We start from the raw sequence: 12,567 nt of genomic DNA, 5'->3' as shown, positions 1-12,567 counted from the left end.
AAATTTCTAATTTTAACAATTTTAGATGTAAATATTTTAAAATTGTATGGCACAGTAGTCTGTACTTTTAACCGGTGAGTAAACTTATCCTCCGTCCTTCATCCCCACTCCTGCCAACTCTTAATACATGAATTAAGGGGAAAAAAATACATGAACGATTGTTAACATTTCAAATGTTACCAAAAAAGGAAGTTAATGTCTTCATACCCACCGCTTAGTTTTACTTCCTTGAGCTCATGTCCATTAATTTAGTGTGTGTTCTTTCAGCATATATGAATGTATATCTTGTTTTATGTAAGAGTCATATGATATGTGGTATTCTATAGCTTGCCTTTTTTCTTTTAACTTTGTAAACTTCTGATATATTTTGGGATTCTCCCATGCCAGTACATACAAGTCTTATTTGTATGTATTAGAATGCATTTTTTTTTCAACCTCTTGGTAATAGAAATTTCAACCTTGTAATTTTTTGCTGTTATAATAAAAGCCATAGGAAACTTTTCTGCATGTAAATTGGCATATTGTGTTGTTGTGTCTTTGGATACATTCTGAGGAGGGGAATTATTGAGTCAAAAGGCATGTTCACTTTTAGTTAACAGTGATGTTGACATCACCATTGTGATGTTTTAGAGCCAAAACAATTTCATTTTGTGGAAAAATACCATAGAGAGGCTTAGGCCTGGGCCACCAGAATAGAGACTAATTTTGCCTTTGTTAACTTCTTTCTTTAAGTAGCACTCTGACCTCAGTGTCAGCCCTTAAGGCATTCTGGTCTGACTGAAGAGCCCACAAGAGGATTTCAGGCAGGGAAAGCCAAGACACTGTGGCAAAAAATGTCCTACATGAAGGACCTCAGTGAGTGGACCCCAGTGGAAAGAAGTGATCATCACAGAAGGATGTACTTTTCAATGAAGGGAAGAGAGAAATTCTACTTTGCTTATGGCCTTGTCTAAACTCCTTGATGGAGTTTTTTTATTCAAAAGACTTCCATAGCCTAAGCAGCTCATGTCAAGAGCCTTGGGTAATCACTGATGTCATACATAAGAGTATTAATTGTTAAATTAACAACAGGAGTTGCACTAGCTTCCCATGTAGGACCTCTGTCCTCAAAGGGTTATATTTTAATTATGTCTAAGTGCTCACAAAAGAGATATTCATGGGAGCTTCTTTAAAGTTAATGAAGTTTCTAAAGAAAAAAATAAAGAAGTGTGTCGCTCCCCCTCTTCGTGGAGGAACGACACAGGACCCTGCACTGTTCTTTTGTCTGCTCGGCCCTCCCCGGGTTTGCTGCTGGTTCTTCTCAGTTTGGCTACCGTCCCTTGCCACCTTCCCCACTTCCGCGGGGGAGCGGCACACCGCCGGCCGGCTCTCTCGGGGGCTGCACAGGTGTTCCTTCAGATAGATGTTCCTGGTGCATGTTGTCTCTCTCCTCCTTTATAGTCCTCTTCCACCAATCCCAACTCTGCTACCCACACGCCGAGTACGCTGCTCTCCTCCAATCAGGAGCAGGTCCTGCTGCTTATTGGTTGAACTGGAGGCAGCTGTGTAGAAGCTGTTTCCTCCTCTCCCAGCGCCATATTGTGGGAGAGCAGATGCATAGAATAAGTCTTAATTCCAGTAACAGTATAGTCCGAGTTGCTCCCCACAGAAGTGAAATTAACTTCAAGATGCAATGAATTTGAACAGCTCCTGTCTCAACTGTTGAGGAACAATTTTTTTTAATGCAGATTATTGAACTTAGTATTCTTAGTATAGAATTTGTCATCTGTGTATAAAGTTAAGTGAGAATGGATCTTAGTGGAAAATGGAACTGAGAATGGGAGAGGGTGGACGAGGAGGGGTGAGAGTGTGAGTGGGAGGGCGGGTATGGTGGGAAGAATCACTATATTCACTATCTTCCTGAAGTTGTACTTATGAAATGCATGCAGTTTGTATTCCTTAAATAAAAAGTTTCTAGGTTAAAAAAGGAGCCTATAGATGTATAAAACAATTTGGCTCTAACTTGACTTTCCATTTGCACTCTTTTCCCAAACACATTGCATTCCATGACAAAGAACTATTCACTGGTACTGGACTTCATGTGTTTTTATGCCCTTTGCCTTTGCACATGCCTTATATTTCCTTCCTTCGATGGTTTCTTGATGAACTTTGTTCTTCAAGAGACAGCTCAAAGGTCATGTGAAGCTTTCCTTGAGTGGGGGAATGGTGAGGTGAGGTACTTTAGGCTGGCAGGAACTTATCATTCAAAACCTTGAAGAGTACTTCACATGGTTTGGGTTTTAGGAATACTGGATCTGACACATCATTAGCTTTGAGAACTGCTGTCCTAGAGTGCTCCCGTAGCTAATGTTGTTGTTGCAGGCTATGTTTCTTTCTCTTCCTCTTCCCTTCCCACAAAATTGTGAGCACAGTGAAGAGAGGAACAGTGTAACAGGCATCAAGTGCATTCTTGTTAGTGGCTGTCTTCTACAGTTGTGCCTGGGTACTCTATGAAAGAATACTTGACTAGTGGCTGACATGGTAAAAGCTCCGTCAATGTAAGTTGCTGCTGTTATTATCATTGTTATCACTGAGTAGGTAAATCCCAAGTTAGGGAGTGAAATAGAGGATGATTTCTTGGAAGAAGTAAGATTTGGTCCAGACCTTAAGACTGTAGTCATTGCATTGGTGAGTTTTGATCAAATAGTTTTCAGGACGTTATGCAAGGTCACTGTGAGAGTAAAATGACATTTTATAATAAAATATCTTTTTGCCTGTGGTACTTGAAAAGGGAGCTATGCCTAATTGTTTTTGTGTCCTTAATTTTTTTTTAAGATTTATTTATTTATTTGAGAAGCAGAGCTAGAGAGAGAGGGAGGGAGGGAGAGAGAGAGCGAGCGAGCGAGAGAACAGAGAGAAAGAGAGATTGATCTTCCATCCACTCTTTCACTCCCCAAATGGCTGCAATGGCAGGAGCTGGGCCAATCTGAAACCAGGAGTCAGAAGCTTCTTCCAGGTCTCCCAGGAGAGTGCAGGGGCCAAGCACTTGGGCCATCTTCCTACTGCCTTCCCAGGCCATTAGCAGGGAGCTGGATCAGAAGTAGAGTATCCAGGACTTGAGCTGGTTCTCATATGGTATGCCTGTGCTCCAGGCAGAGGTTTAACCTACTATGTCACAGTGCCCGCCCCTGTATCCTTAATATTTGAGTGGTACTAAGTGTAGAATTAAAGCATTACTATATATATGGATCTATCTATCTATCTATCTATTCATAATTATATAAAAAAGATTGGGTTTAGCTGAGATTACCAAAGAATTTATTTTTAGAAAATTAAAATTCTTAATTTTGTTGTAATCTAACTCTTGAGTTTGTTTTTACTGACATAAAACATTAAGGCAGAATGTGTATTTTAAAACCATTGTGCATGTGCCCTTGAGAAAAGTTGGTGGGTGAATTTTTATCAAAGCCATACACATAGTGACATATTAAATGTATCATATTATTATACTAATCATATGACTCTAGAAACAAAAGTAACCAGAGGACTAAAGCCTATCAAAACCATCTTTTTGTTTTTATACAATGAGATTCTTTTTAAATTTGCCAGTGCATTCATAGCAATATTAAAACCAGATGTAGACTTCCGTCTTTTAATGTATTAGCTCAGCTATGAAAGTCTTATTTCCATCCCTGATTGCTGACTGTTTCATTCATGGTTTATTATCTCTCTGCTATCCCCACATTAGACTGTAAAATGTGATTCAAATCATTTGAAAATGACCTTGCTCCATTTTTATAGTGACAGAAATGAAATTAAACCTGTAATGTTGTGAGGATAACCTAATTTTTAAATTAACAAATGAAGTACTCTGTCGATAACATTTTTTTCTTTGAAGGGGTCCTTAACAGATGCCACTAGACAAAGCGTCAGCAGTGGTTTGAGAAAGGATCTGAGACTTTCCTGTCTTGGAACTGAAGTCTTACTTTACTTCCTCCCTTCTGAAGCAGATCCTCTCTCCTGTGGTTTTTTCTCCCTCTGTTATTATATAAACCTTGAATAGTTGGATATGGCTCTATCTGAACTGATGAAATGTTTTATAGAAATGAAATGAAAAACGTAGTACTTTAAATTTTGTATAGTAACAGGAAGTGGTTCTGTTGCCAAATACAAATCAAGCTATTTTTGTTAACTGGCTGTGTTTATATGTAAATGAAATTTGTTAAAAGAGATTATCTGAAAATAAAATTCCATCTATTTAGGAAATTGATTATCAACTTCCTTATTTTTTAATAACAAAAGGTCAACTTGTATCTAAAAGACATGGAATGAGCCTGATGTAAATATCTACATCAGGGTCTGCTAGGTAGTGTCCACCAGAGTCTCCTGCCACTAGCCACACACAGTGCTTGTGGAGTGGTTTAAATCTTGGTGCAGATGTTGTTCTTTGCCAAAGTTCGTTTGATCCCATTAGTATTTAAAAGAGACTAGGTTAGCATTCATTCCTCAAAATTTACTAAGATTGATCTGCATTTTGGTGCTGCAAGGCTGACACTTGGTCCATCACTTTTCACCGTCTTTCTCACCTTACGGGAGGAATGAAACCTGGGCTTTGGTTTCTGAGTGGCATTTTATAACTATTATGTTTCTGTACTTCAGTTCATTATTTGAGTTGCACTGTTGATGGTGTCCTTTCTTTGGCCAGTGTACTACTTTTCTTTTTTTCTTTTTTTTTTTAAGATTTATTTATTTATTTGAAAGTCAGTTACATAGAGAGAGAAGGAGAGGCAGAGAGAGGTCTTCCACCTGCTGGTTCACTCCCCAATTGGCTGCAATGGCCGAAGCTGTGGTGATCCCAAGCCAGGAGCTAGGAGCTTCTTCTGGGTCTCCCACGAAGCTGCAGGGGCCCAAGGACTTGGACCATCTTCCACTGCTTTCCCAGGCCATAGCAGAGAGCTGGATCGGAAGTGGAGCAGCTGGGTCTCGAACCGGCGTCCATATGGGATGCTGGCACTTTAGACAGAGGCTTTACCCTCTATGCCACAGCACAGGCCCCAAGGTGCACTACTTTTTTAAATTCAAAACCTAATTTTAATGACACTTCCTGTATTCTTTACCAATTAATTGCTCTGCCTTGTTACTCCATTTCACTTTGAAAATGCTTTTTTGCAATAGTTTCTAATTTTGTAAGAGAGACTTTCCTGATAGTCTGGAATCCTATGAGATTAGGTTAGAGGTTTTTTTGTTTGTTTGTTTGTTTTTTTCTTATTTAACCCTATGTGCTTTTTCATGAACAAGTATTATCCAGGGCTTTTTAGAAAATACTTCTGCATTCTTGGGTCACTTTTACACATGATTTATATTCTTGACTGTCACATATATGCTGTTATTCTTAGGGATGTTGTGACCCATATGGAATAATTTTGTAATTGATACTTCATTGTTGCTTTTCTTTGATATTTAGTGAAATTCAATATTTTCGGTATATGTTGACTGACTTTTTTTTGTCCTGAGAATTTTAAGTTCATTTCCTTGGTCTATTTATTTATTGGGATTTTATTATTTTTTTGAAGGGTTTTTTGAGCTCTTTTATGAATTAAATAATTCGGTACAGTAAATACTGTAAATATTGCTTATATTTACTGTAACTTTTTTAAGCTTATATTTTTATGTAGACAGAGTAATCCATTCTCATCAGTTTTGCTTTTTTTGATTAGAAAATTCTTATCTAGTGATTTAAAAATTATTTGTTGTTTTTTATTATTTTAAGAATATTTTAGTTACTGATCTATATATTTGTTCTACAAGGATTAAACATCTTTTTTTTTTAAAGATATTTTTATTTATTTGAGAGGCAGAGTTAGAGACAGAGGGGGGGGGGAGAGAGAGAGGTCTTCCATCTGCTTGTTCACTCCCCAAATGGCTGTAATGGCCAGAGCTGGGCCAATCCAAAGCCAGGAGCCTGAAGCTTCTTCCAGTTCTCCTACGTGGTTGCAGGGGCCCAAGCACATGGGCCATCTTCCACTGCTTTCCCAGGCCATAGCAGGGAGCTGGATTGGAAGTTGTGCAGCTGGGAGTTGAACTGGTGTCCAAATGGGATGCTGGTGCCACAGGGGAAGGGTTAACCTACTATACCACAGCTCTGACCCCTAAGCATCTATTTTCAATAAACTATTCATTACGCCGCCCACAGTGTGCTCAGGATTGCTCTTTAGGCCAAGTGAGTAGGCTTACTTGCAGAATTTATTAACAGGTATACTGTTTTATTTGATGGACATACCATGTCAAATACTTTACATTTGAAAACTGAAGTGGAACAGCTGTTTTGATTAGAGTTGTACTTCACCTTTTTTTTTTTTTTTTAAGGATTTATTTTATTGATTTGGAAGAGTTACACATAGAGAGGTAGAGCCAGAGAGAGAAAGAAAGGTCTTGCATCCACTGGTTCACTCCCCAGATGACCACAACGGCCAGCTCTGAACTGATCTGAAGCCAGGAGCTTCTTCCAGGTCTCCCATGTAGTGTAGGAGCCCAAGTACTTGGGCAATTTTCTACTGCTTTCCCAGGCCATATCGGGGAGCTGGATCGGAATTAGAGCGGCTGGGACACGAGCTGGTACACATATGGGATGCTGGCGCTGTAGGCTGCGGCTTTAGCCCACTGCGCTTCAGCACCAGCCTCACTTTACTTTTGGTCACATATTTTGAGTATCATTCTTGAAAGGAGCTTTGAAACACTTTTTTTAAATTGAGGCCAATTCATGCATTCCTGTTGGAGATGTTTGGCAGTGGTATGACAAGAGTATTGACTGTAGAAGACATGTGGACTGGACTTAGTACTTGTATGACATCCTACAGACCATGTGATTTCTCTCAGTGTGTTTCCTCATTTATAAAAAAGGATGATAATTAGTGTTTCTGCTTACTTGTGAAATCTCATAAAATACTCTTTGTAAACTGTTGTCAAAAGACAACATTATAACAGATTTAGTTAAAGATCTGAATTGGCTTTATTTGCAGTTCTAGAATTGGATTCTTCATTCCATGGAATAGAATTGGTATTCCAGTGTGCAGAGCAGAGGATGCTAATTTTATAGACAGAGAAAGGCCAAAGAAAACAACAGAAACAAACAGAAACAAGAACAAAAAGCTAATTGATCATTTCAGATTACTATCTTTGTAAGGTGGGAACAGAGCCGGAACAATAGAAAAACAACTGATTGGTCAACAATACACTACTTCAGTTTACTTTTTTGTAAGGATTAAAGCAGAGGAAAGTTCATTATTATGGACTTGAATTAGAATGCATCTATTTAAGGAATTTGGCTATCTCTTGTTCTCTTTATTTCTTCTCACGTCAGATCACAATCCAGTTTCAGTATGGTGACTTAGAACTTCAATATGGGTGATCCATTTTTTTTTAAAGATTTATTTATGTATTTGAGAGGCAGTTAGAGAGGCAGAGATAGGGAGAGAGAAAGAGTAGTCTTCCATCTGCTGGCTCACTCCCCAAATGTCTGCAACAGCTAGAGCTGCACCCATCCAAAGCCAGGAGCCAGGAGTTTCCCCTGGGTTTCCCAGAAGGTGCAGGGGCCCAAATTTGGGTCATTTTCTGCCTTTTCAGGCCATGGCAGAGAGCTGGGTGGGAACAACCAGGACTTGATCTGGCACCCATTTGGGATGCTGGTGTCGCAGGCAGAGGATTAACCAACAGTGCCATAGCGCCAAACCTGGGTGATCCATTTTGACTTTTAATCTGGGCTGTTAGGACCTAGTGCAGGAACTCAAGTCAAAGCAATGGCCTCCTATACTTTTTATTTAAGACATCAAAGTAAAAACTTAGAATACAACATTGTGCCTGTATATTCTAGAAAATATTTCTTCTGTTCACTGTTTAAAATGATTTTATTGAGGCATAGAAGTCTTTCATTTCATAATTGAGGGTAAAAAGCTTAAAGAATGGATATCACTTTTGAGTCTTAGTGTTCAAATGGTTGTGGAAATAATACTGTACCACAAATTTTAATTGAAGCTTATTTATGTGCTGATGTGAATGATTGTGTACTGCATTATATTTTGATGTAGAGGAAGATATTAAATGAATAAGAGAACATTACCTCTCTGAATTAGGGGGAGAGATTTCTTACCAAAGGGAGAAAAACATAAGGAATGAGAGGTTGTCTAAACTTTACATATTTGCTTTAGGTCTGTATTCTTCATTTTTTTTAAAGAAAAGATTTATTTATTTATTTGAAAGGCCTCTGCCTCATCATAATGGGGGTGGTGGGGGAGGGGGAGAGAAAGAAAGAGAGAGAAGGATCTTCCATCTGCTGGTACCCTTACCCACACTCCCAGCAAATGGCCACAGCAGCCAGGGCTGGACCTGGCTGAAGTCATGAACCTAAATCTGCATCTAGTCTCCCACATGGGTTGCAAGAGGCTCAAGTGCTTGGACCATCTTCTGCTGCCTTCCCAGGTGCATTAGCAAGGAGCTGGATTTGAATGGGCACTCCAGTATGGGCTGCTGGTGTTGCAGGTGGCAGCTCAACCTGCTGCACCACAATGCCGGCCTCTGGACTCTCCATTTTTCACAGCTCAGAGCCAAATTCAGGCTATGCTCTCAGATATTTTTATAAGTTTCATAAGGACTAGAACTGTCAGTTCCTCCATCTCAGTATACCTAGCACTTTCAACAGTGTCTGTACAGTAGAGTGGATGAATGTGAATTTGTATAGTTAAGAAAAGACTGTTTTCATGTGAAAACATTTGTTGATATATTATAGAATAATATTGTTGGAATGACCATTTCAAGACATGGCAAAGCCAGACAGTTCATGAATCAGTGTAATATCTCTGCCAAATCTTCCTTTTTTCTTGCTGTGAATTTGTCCAGTAGCTGTAGAATATTGAAATCAAACATATCTTGAGACCTGAAGTAGAGTGGGTCTATTTAATTCTGAGCCTTCTCTGGGTTAACTCTGAAAAGTGTAGGGTATGGGAGCAGAGATAACAAAGAATTAATGGAGCATTAGTGACTTAGTCATTGGTTGGCAATGGTGAAATGTTAAGAGGATAAAAATTGAAGTCTAGCTGACGCCGCAGCTCACTAGGCTAATCCTCCGCTTGCGGCTCCAGCACCCCGGGTTCTAGTCCCGGTTGGGGTGCCGGATTCCGTCCCGGTTGCTCCTCTTCCAGTCTAGCTCTCTGCTGTGGCCTGGGAGTACGGTGGAGGATGGCCCAAGTGCTTGGGCCCTGCACCCCATGGGAGACCAGGAGGAAGCACCTGGCTTCTGGCTTCAGATCGGCGCAGCGCGCCAACCGTAGCGGCCATTTGGGGGATGAACCAACAGAAGGAAGACCTTTCTCTCTGTCTCTCTCTCTCTCATTGCCTAACTCTGCCTGTCTTAAAAAAAAATATTGAAGTCTAGGTAACTGGAAAAGTATTCAGTACAGTAGTTAAACAAGACAATATTATGGGCTGCAGTTGCTTTTGTTATAGCCCAGCTCTTTCATCTTCATCCACAAGGAGTGGGACTGTTGGCAGAGAGGGGAAAACTCAGTTGCATATGACAGCACCACCATTTTACACTTCTGTAGTGGTGGTACAATGTGTGATCCTAAGTAACACTCCTAGCTGCTCTCTCCCCAACCTTGGCCACAGACCACTAATGTGGAAAGATTGGGAGTATCAGATGAAGGTGTCCCTTTCTTTATGTATTGACAAGTCTGTACCCATTCCTTAATTATTTATTTAATACTAAGTATATGACAAGCAGTGAGCAAAAAAAAGATCAGATCCCTACTCTTGTAAATCCTTTTTATTATAGTGCTGTCCAAGAAAAATGTAGCATGAGCCACAAGTAATTTCAAGTTTTTGGTAGCCACATTTACAAAGAAAATACAGACAAAGTAATATATTAAACATATTAGTAAATAATCTTAGCATTATTATGTGAAATAATATTTAATAATTTTAATGTTAAATACTAACTTTTTATATAATGTACTTAGTATTAACATTAAGATATTAATATAAGATGTTAATATGTGTAATAGTTAAAGGATAATAAGTTTATAAATTATAAATTAGATCTATTACTTTTTTTGTATTGTCTTGATCTTTGGTATACATTTTATATTTATAGCATATCTCAAATTAGGCTGTATACATTTCAGATGCTTATGGGGACCATGTATAATTAGTAGCTACTATAGGCCAGTGCCGCGGCTCAATAGGCTAATCCTCTGCCTGTGGCGCCAGCACACCGGGTTCTAGTCCCGGTCAGGGCGCCGGATTCTGTCCCGGTTGCCCCTCTTCCAGACCAGCTCTCTGCTGTGGCCCGGTAGTGCAGTGGAGAATGGCCCAAGTGCTTGGGCCCTGCACCCACATGGGAGACCAGGAGAGGCACCTGGCTCCTGGCTTCAGATCGCCGCGGTGCACCGGCTTCAGCGGCCATTGAGGGGTGAACCAACGGCAAAAGGAAGACCTTTCCCTCTGTCTCTCTTTCTCACTGTCCACTCTGCCTGTCATAAAATAAAAAAAATAATAATTAGTAGCTACTGTATTGGATAATGAGCTTCAGCGCACAGTACTTCCTAAGGGCTGTGAAGTCAGAGCATTTATTTATGTATTTTTAAAGATTTATTTATTTATTTGAAAGTGTTAACAATGAGAGAGGAGAGAGATCATCCATCCGCTGGCTCACTCAAATGGCTGCGGTGATCAGGGCTGGGCCAGGCTGAAGCCAGGAGCTTCATCCAAGTCTCCCATGTGGGTATAGGTTCCCAAGGACTTGGGCCGTCCTCTGCTGCTTTCCCAGGAGCATTAGCACAGGGAACTGGATCAGAAGTGGAGCGGCTGGGACTTGAACTGGTACCCATATAGGATGCCAGCACTGCGTTTTTTTTTTTTTTTTTCCTGTTCCCTAACCAGCCTGGCTTTTAATAGCAGCATCCCATCAACCTAGATGCACCTCACACAGCCTCTCACTGGGGTGGGAAGGAGTGGAGACTTGGAAATCAGAGGCTTGAAACTTCAGAGAGGGGCCGAGAAGCCTGGAAGGGCGGGAGGGCTGAGGGCTGTGGGCTGTGGGGCATCTCCTAGCACAGGTCTTCTGCAGTGAACATGCCATTGGCCCTGCGCAGGATGGAGTCCTTGGCAGCGTCATAGGGGTGCCCCTTGGAAGGGATCTCCAGAACAGCCGGGATAGAGCACTGGTGGGTGTCCAGGGCGTGCCGCACCATCTCTTCGATGTACTGGTTAATGAGAATGATGCCAGTGTCATCCCGGTTGAGAAACTGCTGGAAAGTGTCTTCAGTCTCACTGATGGTCTTGTCCTTCTCCACCACCAGGAAATTAGGGTGGCGGTTCTTGTTAAGATCCCCGATGCTGCCCAGCAGGAAACCAGTCACCGTGTCCTCTTCTCCGATCACTGCGATCAATTTTCCCCTCCCCGCCATCCTTGTCATGGCACAGAGAGCTGCCCCAAGCTCCCGAAGTCACAGTTAAGGCTGCTTAACCTGTTGAACCACAGCACCTTGGGCCATCCTCTGCTGCTTTCCCAGGAACATTAGCAGGGAACTGGATCAGAAGTGGAGCAGCCGGGACTCTAATTGGTGCTCATATGGGATGCCAGCACTGCAGAGGCTGCTTAACCTGATGAGCCACAGCACCGGCCCAAAGTCAGAACATTTGATTTAAGATAGAGAACAAGTTTCTAAAGTACCAAACCTTTTGGATGTAGGGCTGCTAAAGCCTTATGTGTTTGGCCTTTGTCTTTCTCTCAGACATCATCTAGAGCTAGTCATCTCTGGCTTGCTTAGCTTAGCTGAACTGTGGTAAGCTTTTCCTTCAATCAGGGTGTGTTTTGCCCCTCAGTTTTCTTTTAAATTGTGGTAAAGTATGCATAACAAAGTTTACCATCTTACCGATTTTTGTGTATACAGTCAGTGTAATGGTATTAAATCCATTCATGATGTGGTGCAACCATCACCACTATCTTTCCATAATCTTTTCATTTTGTAACATTAAAACTCTATGCCCATTCAACACTGTGTCTTTTTTCAAAGCCACTTAAAAATTTATTTGTTTAAAATTTAATTTAAGGTATATAAATTTCATATATGCAGATTCAGGAACATAGTGATACTTCTCACCCTACCCTTCCTCCCGTCCACACTCTCACCCTTCTTTCTCCTACCTTTCCTATTTCCAACCTTAACTTTACAAGGATCTATTTTCAGTTTACTTTATACTCCAAAAATTAACCCTACACTAAGTAAAGACTTCAACAAATAGTATAAAGAAAAAAAAACCGCTGTTCTTCAGTAGTCGAGAAAAGAGCTGTTAAAAATCACTGAATCTCAAAATGTCAATTTTGATCATATACATTACCTTTTAGATACTCTATTAATTACTACAGATCAGGGAGAACATAGGGTATTTGTCTTTTTGGACCGGCTTATTTATTAAATATAGTGGTTCCGTTTTGTGTAAATGACAGGACTTCATTTTTTTTTTTTTTTTTTTTTTTTTTTTACTGCTGAATAGTATTTGATAGTGTATCCGTGCCGTAATTTCTTTGTCCTA

General features: G+C 40.4%; 1 protein-coding gene and 1 pseudogene across 4 annotated transcripts in view; one reads left to right on the top strand and one right to left on the bottom strand.

Moving 5' to 3' along the window:
• Positions 1-12,567, top strand: part of STK3 (serine/threonine kinase 3) — a 321,260-nt gene that overhangs the window by 85,135 nt on the left and 223,558 nt on the right. The gene's annotated exons all lie outside the window — the stretch shown is intronic.
• LOC103348146 (V-type proton ATPase subunit F pseudogene) lies at positions 11,079-11,438 on the bottom strand (annotated as a pseudogene).

Source organism: Oryctolagus cuniculus, chromosome 6 (genome assembly GCF_051225735.1).
Source record: "Oryctolagus cuniculus isolate XC-2025 breed Fujian yellow rabbit chromosome 6, ASM5122573v1, whole genome shotgun sequence".
Classification (NCBI taxonomy): domain Eukaryota; kingdom Metazoa; phylum Chordata; class Mammalia; order Lagomorpha; family Leporidae; genus Oryctolagus; species Oryctolagus cuniculus.
The sequence above is the reverse complement of the archived record's forward strand: the minus strand, read 5'-3'. Positions and strand labels throughout refer to the sequence as shown.